Source organism: Ischnura elegans, chromosome 4 (genome assembly GCF_921293095.1).
Source record: "Ischnura elegans chromosome 4, ioIscEleg1.1, whole genome shotgun sequence".
NCBI classification, from domain to species: domain Eukaryota; kingdom Metazoa; phylum Arthropoda; class Insecta; order Odonata; family Coenagrionidae; genus Ischnura; species Ischnura elegans.
This window is the reverse complement of record NC_060249.1, coordinates 49,980,319-49,990,173: the sequence shown is the minus strand read 5'-3', so window position 1 is coordinate 49,990,173 and position 9,855 is coordinate 49,980,319. Positions and strand designations below refer to the sequence as shown.

The window sequence follows — 9,855 nt, the reverse complement described above, 5'->3', positions numbered from 1 at the left end:
GGTATGATGTCGATAAATATATCGATACCTCCACTGCATAAACGCTCAATAATCGCCATATAATGGCTTGATGTAAGCTACTTATTTACGTTAAATTGGCTTAGGAGATCACCTTCCTTCTACGTGGTAGAGGGAACGTTTCGCCGAATACCACGTGGTTTCACCCGATTTCAACTGGCACATGTCCTATTGTTTACGGACACATTGTGTCAGCAAAGGCAGTAATGTCAAATATTACACGGTGGGGAACCCGAACTACATTCTAAGACGCTGTATTAAGGGAAACAAAAGAGTATGACTCACGCTTACTTCCATTTTCTCTTTAACAATCGATAAGTAAACCAGGCGAAAAAGACAATCATTCTTAGCTATAGCATAAAATTTAACTGCAGAGCATATTGAAATTGACGATTAACATCAAAACAGGAGCGAAAAAAATTTCATGTTTCCGCCCGGGATCGAACCGGGGACCTTGCGCGTGTGACGCGCACGTGATAACCACTACACTACGGAAACCATGTTGAAATTGAAGGGAAGACTACCAGTACTACAATAGGGGATCCTCAAGTCGGCCTCAAAATGTGTTGCCATCCGCCGCGCATTTGAATGAGTTTACAAAAGTCGCCACTCGCGTCGCTGACGGATTAAGTGATCCGAGTTTCACGGGGAAATAAGGTATAATTAGCGGTTTTTACCAAAATTTATGTACATGATGATGTGATTTATCAAATTCGTAACTTTTCAATGCTATTCATCGCAATTACAAACATTTCACCGCAAAATTTGGAAAAAAGTGGATCGCAATGCACTCATCACCGCGCCGTGGACATTTTAGAAAGCCGATTGAAATGCGACGAATGGGAAACAGAAAGCAGTCTTTCTTGTGATGGAATTGGGCCTCCTCTATGAAGTCTCCTCGGTCTGAATGCTCGCTGGTTACCGAGAAATCAGTAGTTCGTAACGCTGCCACATAACTGTGGCCAAGCTTCTGGCGCGGTCGAAACCGGAAAAAGAAAGTACAAGGCTAGAACGATATGATTATTTCGGGGCATTTAGAGCAAAAATGGGTCGGGATTGAAGCATCAGCGTAATGTATGTGATTTTCAATAAAGACAAGTGAAGTTATTTGCAGTTTAAAGCAATGTTTTGTCACGGATCATATTCAGCTGAGTTCAAGTAAATGGGCAGAAAAGGTTTACCACGGTTGGTGAATGCACGTTTGACTGTTCATTTCATTTTTGCGTTTGAGATTGTGTGGCTAAAGCAAGTAGGGGTGAAGGGAGGGGAAATTTCTCGACACGTCACATTCACTATGCCAATGAGCAGTGGGCAGGCTTGGCCTAATGCTTCGGAAATTCTTTTCAGAAATCCGTCGTGTTAACATTGTGTATCTGCTCGTGGAGCACTGTTGATGTGCCTCTGTGATGGGATTATCCTCAATACCTTCCAAATGAGTTGGTTTGGGCTGGTATTGTCTCGTCGACGGGCCTGAAATACCTGTGGGTACATATGACTCACGTTTTCATTGACAAAAAAAGGCGGGTAAGTACCTACCGCGGCGAAAAAGAGTTATGCAAAGTTCACTGGCGTGGAAACTGTATTGGAGAGCGCAGGAACTACTTGATGACGTCCGTCTTCCAAAATTTTTCCCTCGTAATGCTTTCATACAAGCTGAAATTTTAAAAGCTATACGCTGCTTATGGAGGGGAAATAATCGTATCCGTCGCATTATGACAACGCGCAAAAGATCCAGCTGCGAATTCTACCCGTATTCTCCGAAGTATGCTCCGCCCACGACTCGCCCAGAATTGTGCTTACTCTCGGAGGGGTATCTGTGAACACAGCCGACATATTTGGCATTGGAACTGCTTTAGCGTATACTCGTTCTGGTGGTGTGGCGGGTGAAGTATCATGCAATTATTCAAAAGTTTCACGCATCAAGTCTTAGTGACTGATGATTTGATGCTGCTCACATATTGTGGACATTTTTCTGATCTTAAAATTTGCACGAGGTCCACTGGATGTTTCGTGACTGTTGAATACCTACGTGCTTTTTTATTTGTTGAAATTCAACTCTAATCTTGCATAACCATTATGGAAGTTGACTGTGATGAATTTTGTCTACCTTTTTCGCGTCGCCCATCCCCGCTTCAAGCCCATCCCCATCTTCAGTACTGAAGTTACGTCTGGAAAGGAACTGGCCCCCATACCCTGAATGTGTGTAGTACACACGACTGTGGCCTAGTCCGGAGTGAGCTTTACCCTCTACTAACCAAACAAACATTTTGGGTAGAATCACTGAAGGAGTGATCCAATAAAAATGATACTTTATGTATTTTTTATTGTATCAAATATTATTGTGCCCATAATTCTTATTGTATTTTCCAAAAAAATCAAGTGTGGCGATTCTCCTACTCCATTATATATCTCTTCGCCTGGGTGCGTCATCAAATTAAAGTAACCGCCTGATCCGCGTGTGGCCTAGTCCGGGTAGAGCTTTACCCTCATCTAGCAAAACCAACCTTCGGGTAGAATCACTGAACGAGTGATCCAATAAACATGGTAATTTATATTTTTTATTGTATCAAATATTATTGTGCCCATAATTCTTATCGTATTTTAAAAAAATAACCGTGGCGGTTCTCCTGCTCTATTATTCATCTCTTCGCCTGGGTGCGTCATAATAAAAGTAACCGCCCGATCCGCGTGTGGCCGAACATGGCCGATTGCGCATTCTCCCTTGCGTCACCCCTGCCCCCCCCCAACCTCTTTTTATTTCCTTATGTTTCCCTCAATCTATCTTCCCTCGATTTAATCCGCACTGTGCGCTGCTGTCCCTCCCCCTCCAGCCATCTCTCCCCGAAATGTGCTTTCTCTTCTCTCTCCTCTCTTCCTCCCGGAGCAGCAGAACAGATGAACGTCGCGCGGCCGTGTATGTTATGCGGCATTTCCCGCAGTGGACCGTAACGGCGGGAGGAGAGAACGGAGGATCATGGGTAGGAGGAGGGGAGTTCAAACGGGGTTTGGGGAGAGCAGGGGTGGGCAGTATTTAAAATACAAGTGTTTAAAACAAAGTATTTGAAATACATTTGTGATTTTTTTGGTATTTCAAATACACGACGTGAATGCATATTGCTTTTTGTATTTCAAATACTGATTTGTGGTGTTTTCCCATTCTGTAATATAAAATGCATCCGTAAAATACTTTTGAAGTAGCTCTAATAACACTTTTGTAATATTATGCTTCAGAGATAACGTCGTTTTCGTCAGAATCGTTTTATTCATGTTTGCAACTATACATAACGGGCCAAGACAGGTTACATTTTTTTAAGATAATTTAGTTTCCATACAATGTATTTTATATTTAAAATACCATTTTTTAGTTTGTATTTCAATTACCCAAATCAAAGGACTTATGTATTTTGTATTTCAAATACTCCTCGGCATGTATTTTGCCCAGCCCTGAGGGAGGGACATTTGATGCGGAGTGGGCCGTAACCATAATGTTTATTCGTCTACATCTACATATTACCCTGCGAGGGACCTCTATGGTGTTTGGCAGGGGATGGTCAATCACCAAAATGCAGTATGCACGAGGACCGCCTCATGCACACCGCACGGTCATAGAAATATTACGCGTAATTACAAAAAAATACGTGCCCATTCGTGGGAAGAAAAGCTTACCAACGGTTAGGAATTCCTCTAGCAAATTCATGCAAGATTATTAGAATAAAAAAATAAAAACATGCAAAAACATTAGTCGATGTAGCAAGTGACGCAATTAATTCCATAAATCGAGACACAGTGACAAGGAAATAATGGCATTTTAAATCTCACTTCTATGGAGTCTATTTCATTTACAGCCTCACAGACAGGGTTCACAGCTCTGAGGACGATGGCCGAGTCAGGCATCGAAACGTCGGCAGTTATGGAGTTCCTGACCCGGTGGCGATCCCGAGAACACTTCGCTAAGTCTTTTCGCCGGAAAAGTACGAAATCTTTCTTAGTGCATCTCATGCTCTCAAACCCCTTAGTGCTACTTCTGGTTATGTCCGACACGTCCTTACAGCAATTTTCTCATAACCGTTTGTTATGCCACGTCATACAACTTCTGCGATTTGACATCCTGTCGGGTAGACATACCTCTTGACACGATCAAAGATAAAACGTAAAATATTCTATGTGATCATGTAATCCATATTCAAAGTTTCACATTTCTATGGGTACTATCCTCCCCGTACAACGCCGGGTAATCTGGTAGTTATATTCATAAAAACAGTAAGAGACGACAAATTATAAAAATAAAAAAGTATAAACTATGAGTAGAGATGCGTGAAATCGCAAATGCGATAAATGCGACATAGATGCGATGACTGGACTTTTATGATATTTTTACGCAAAGTTACCTTTTCGACGGCAAAATTCGAACATTTTGTGCCGAGCGCAGTTGAAATGCTCCACCGACACTCACCGCTTAAAGCATGTGAGCGACTGGCCAGCTTCTAGTTGGCTAGGACTCTACGTGGCCGCGGGCAAGCTACACCTCCGCCACTATATGTCTTATTCCTTAATTTATTATTTTTCTACTACATAATTATTTAAAATATTCTGTATTTTTTCATATCACTGTGTTTCACTACATTTTATCGTCATCTACCTCATTATGAAAATAAAAAAATAGACGCCACAAAATGCAATAAACTGTTATTGAAAGTGCGATAAAATAAAAATGAAAGTGCGATTTTCACGTATCTCTAGCTATGAGTAATTCCGTTTTCGTTTAAACCATGTTCAAAACGGTACCATTCCTTAATGATGACCTATATACCCTGGATAGTTCAGTCCCAGTGTTATTATATGTGATACATCTGGTTTTTTTATCGTTTCCTGATCTAATTGATAGAGTGTCTCCAAGTGCTGAGCGCCGATTGTATCGTATTCTATGCATTCTGCGCTTGAGCATACCTAGCCGTTTTCCATCTCTCTCTTGAACCTCAGGCGTGGTTGATGACGAAATATTCCAGTTTTGGCGCTAATTTACAATGAGTGGCATTGAGAAAGGTGATTACCATTTATTGGTACTATTTTACTACTATTGCTGGTAATATTTCAATAACTTGACCTTAAATAACATCAATACTCAGCATGATTGATTTTTTTATTTTGAATGAAACCCCTTCCTTGTAATTGTTGCCATATTTTACGTATCATAGGTGATACAAGGGGTTAATTCCATTCCATATAATTGTAAAATTACTATTTGTATATTCAAACTGTGTAATTGTGGCATGTAAGCAATATTGAAAATATAATGAAATAGGTAACACACTAACCGCATTCATTTTTCCCATTACCAATTTCTATTTGTATTTGGTGTCTGTCATTATTTTGCCTTGGTGATTTTAAATGCTATAAAATTATATGTGTGTAATTTCTATCCACTGTTTTGTTCCAGTGAAGACAATAAATATATTTTTGTATACCTTTGATTACGTTACGAAGGAAATTTTATAAAAATAAAATGTAATACAATAAACTATTATTCCATTTTTGTGAGCTGGTTAATATTTTTCAGTTCTATTTTTGTAGAAAAATGAGGCTGAAGAAACTTTTCTCTCCGGAAAATACACTTTCATGTCTGTTAGAGGACACGCAAAGGGAAAGGGGGAATTTAAAGGCAACTGTTTGATGGGGAAAGACGGGAGGGGAAGATCCGTATCCGGAGACGTGTTGGACGGGTCCTGGGATGTAAAGGGAAAGTTTTCAGGGACACCGCGCAGGGTGGAGGGAGGGGTGTGACACGAAGGGACAGGACGAAGATTTTTTGGGACAGCACTCGGGGAGAGAGAGATTGTGCGTGGAGATTGTGGATAAGGACGACGTATTATATGGAGAAGAGGAGTCCGACCACTGTCCACAACTCTTGGGCCCTTAGAGGTTTGGACCGAAATGATATATACACGTACGTTTGTGCGACACCCTGCAAGGCTTTTCAGGCGTGAAAATTTCGCCATGCCAAATATTTTGATATATGTACGTTGAAACATACTTCTTCGATACGAGGGGTTGAATGGGTGTCTTAGCATCTCCTGCCGCAAAGGGACTGTATGTAGGAGGCCCAATTCCATCTCATAGAAGGCTGATTTCTGTTGCCATTTCAGTCGCATTTTAATCGGTTTTCATAAATGTCCGCGGCGCGATGATGAGAGCAATACGAACAACTTTTATGCAATATTTTGGAGTACAATGTATCTTATTTCAAGGAATAGCATTGAAAAGTAATTAATTTGATAGATCACATCATCATACGTGTAAATTTTGGTAAAAACCGCTAATTGTACCCAGTACGGTAGTTACGCCGGTACTACGTAGCCCCTAAAATCCAAACTCGTTATAAGCGTACCGGTTTAACTACCTTTTTTAATCTGTAAAAAGTAGCTCTCCTATAAATTGTCCAATGGATTTCAGAAAGAAAACTCGGAAATGATTATTTACTTGTTCAGAGTTATCCCGTGGCACAACTTGGAACTAATATGAGGGGGTGCGAGGCTAAGGGGTACAAGTGATTTTTTTAAACGTAGGTACAGTTAATTGTTTGAAGAAATACAAAACACTTGGTTTGCAAGGATACGATTGAATCTCTATTCTGTGATGACATCAAGTGGAAAATCCCACTTGACCACAAATCAAATGCGCTACTAAATATCTAATTGAACTCGTTTTTTTTCTTTATCTAATTTATGTAACCAACTCTGTTTAGAAAAAAGAAATCACTTGTACCCCTTGGCTTCTCACCCACTCATATAAGAGTTGGAGTTCGACATTTCAATCGCGGCCGGATGTATAATACATGTTCAGCTGTTGGCAAATTTTTCTGAGTATCGCCTAAATTTTTTACCCATCTAAAGCACTGATTATACCTTATTTCCCCGCGAAACTCTTTCCGTCCAATTTGTCCGTCTGGGACGCGAGTGGCGACTTTTGTAAACTAACTTAAATAAGCGGTGGGTGACAGCACTTTTAGAGGCCGACTTAATATCCTTTTTTGTAATATTCGTGTCCTCCCGCTTTAGATTAGCGTCATAAAAAAACCTAAATGTTCAATCTTAAAAAAGGAAACCTAAAAAAATGATAAATTTATTGTAAAACGCATTACCTTCCTAATTGTTGCACACTGATTGTGAGTTCATCTAAAGCGACGTTTTCAGTTAGAAATAAGGAATAATGTAGGAACTTAAAGGGTATTTCAGAGGCTCAGTTTCACTTCGCTGCGGAAAACATCACGATCGCAAGAGAAAACATGGGATATTTTCGTGTCTCCATCTCAGAGACTGTCGTTGATTACCACAGTCGCGTCTGTCGGGAATAGTTCGCTGACTTAATCTGTGAGCGGAATTTTGTGAAAAAATGTAATAGAGTTTCAGAATCCTCAATCAGTTGAGATGTATGCTCTACATTACCATAGGAACAAAAGGTAAGTGATATACAGCCCTTAGGATCGAAAGAGCATCAAAAAATCCTTCCTCGCACCACTGAGTGCCAGTCTCTTGAGAGCCAGAGAGTCTTGTCTGTTTTTTCTGTCGATTTTTTTTGAGTCTGAAAAATAAGGAGACACGCGTATTACCGTTTTTACCGTATAATTTTCCAGCTACTCGTGACGAATAATCGACGGCATCGTCCTATACGCAGGTATTTTGATGACGTCACCTACTCACGTTGAGCTGGTCTCCTTTTCTGCGCCACTTTGCGCGTCTTTTGCATTGGCGTCATGTGGATCGTTGCTGTTCTCTCACTTAGTAGCGATTGTTTACTTCAGTTGACACTTCTCTATCTACGAGTTAATGAGCCAAAAGCCTAATTGCGTCACCAACTCGTGGAAAGCGGATGTTACGTTTGCGTTTACATATGCGGAAATGGCTGAATGGAGGAGATCCTATCTTCCTTCTGAAATTATTAGCTTCCATCTACCGAATTCTTGTAAGTAAGAAAATTAATTTTAAATCGTACAGAAATTCTTTGAGGAATGAAATAAACGTGCATCATTTTCGCTATTCATCAAATGTAAATTCAATTTAAGACTGCGGTTTCAATCATATCAATGACTCAATTACTTTTATTCTCTCATATTATATCGCCAGATTTTCAGCCATTACTTCATTCAAACTGGTATTTTATCGAATGTAAACCATTACGCGTGCTTGGGTGTATACAAGAATAAATTACGCATGTGAAACTTCAGAAATTTGAAAATATAAAGGCCGCTATACAAGATGACTGATCATGCTGAATGATCATGAGAATGAAATCATTCACCGTGTGTAACGGAAAAATTCGCGACTGAACCGTCATGCGCATTATCATTCAGTGAAAATTAGAACATGTTCTATTTTGCATAATTCAGCATGATCATTCGCGTGATCATTCAACTTGTATAGCGACCTTAAGAATAGTCTCCAATTAAAAAATTCATGTTTGAGGTCCGCTTTTTTCTGAATTTTAGATATTGTGATGGAATAAGATCAAATCTAACTGCGACTTCGGATCATGAGTTTACGACCCCATTACTGCCACTATGGATACTGCGATGACGTAGAGAGGAATATATGGATAAAGGTTGGATCAGCTGGACAGCAGAAATATTGGACTTCGGTCCGATCACAATGATATTTTTTTGCGTTGCGATATCCAATTCGTTGTCTGCATATCTTCGACCATGGAACATGATGGAATAACATTTCCGGGTGGAGTTTATTTTTTTAATGAAATACAATGAAATGGACCTCTGAAATCAAAACAAGCTGTCATGATACTAGTATTTGGGTAAATATTTCCGTTTTTCGTATTTATAGTAATTTTTATTTCGGGATTCCCCATTTTTGCTCATAAAATTCTTGTTTTATTTATTCCCGTAACCTGCATTTGACGATATGTGTTATTTCATTCTTTATTATTCCCATTTTGAAAAAGTTATTTAAATACATGAGAAATTCGTTGCAACCATGGCATGGCGCATAATAAAATTATACCCACCTACGATATTTATCCAAATCGTTTGTTTTGCATTGTTGAATGTTAATTTATTTATCATAATAATGCCATTAAAATTTTTAGAGCCAAGGGTACCGTTTAGTAAAAAATAATCTGTTTTTCAAATAACCCGAAATTACAGTGACTTCTTAAATAAACTTGAATCATTTTTACTCTTCATAAGATATTAATGCGCATGAAAGCTATGGGCTGAAATATACTAGTAACTCGCTTAGTTTTTTACTAATGGTGCGCCAGGCTTTTGGCCATTATTGTATTCATACTATTGTATGATAGAATTGGAGCTCTGTTGTGCCTTTGTGTTATTGTGATAAAAGACGCATGTCAAATTAATAGTTGTTAGAATAATTTACTGAATTCGTATTTGAAGTCCGCAATTTGGTAACGATTAGATTTTTCAACAGAATGGAGCGAATTAAGATGAGATGAAATTGGCATTTTTCAATACTTATATATTTCTCATTTTATAGCCGTCAGATCATTATTACTCTGTTTCAAGGTATGTATCAATCTAGTTTCCTCTCACGATGGAGCTCTCAAACAACTTATGGCCTAAAACCTAGAAGAATTTCGGAGTGAATACTCAGTCTTACAGATTTCATGTCTATGAAGCATTTACAATATCAAGGTCCTTTGAGGTAGTTAGCATTGCTTTCAAGATAATTAATTATATGCAGCATTTAGTTGATGAGAGACGTTAAACAAATCATTCCCTAGCACGAAATGTGTACATGCCTGCCTAATTATTGACGTGAATGCTGTATTTTTCCTGAGGTTTTAGTTGAACAAACGTCAAGGGGGATACCA

General features: G+C 39.1%; 1 non-coding gene across 1 annotated transcript; it reads right to left on the bottom strand.

Annotated features, from left to right (window-relative positions):
• Positions 1–443: 443 nt before the first annotated feature.
• Trnav-cac lies at positions 444–516 on the bottom strand. The gene has a single exon. It is a non-coding gene; the product is annotated as a tRNA-Val (tRNA).
• Between the last annotated feature and the right edge of the window lie 9,339 nt (positions 517–9,855).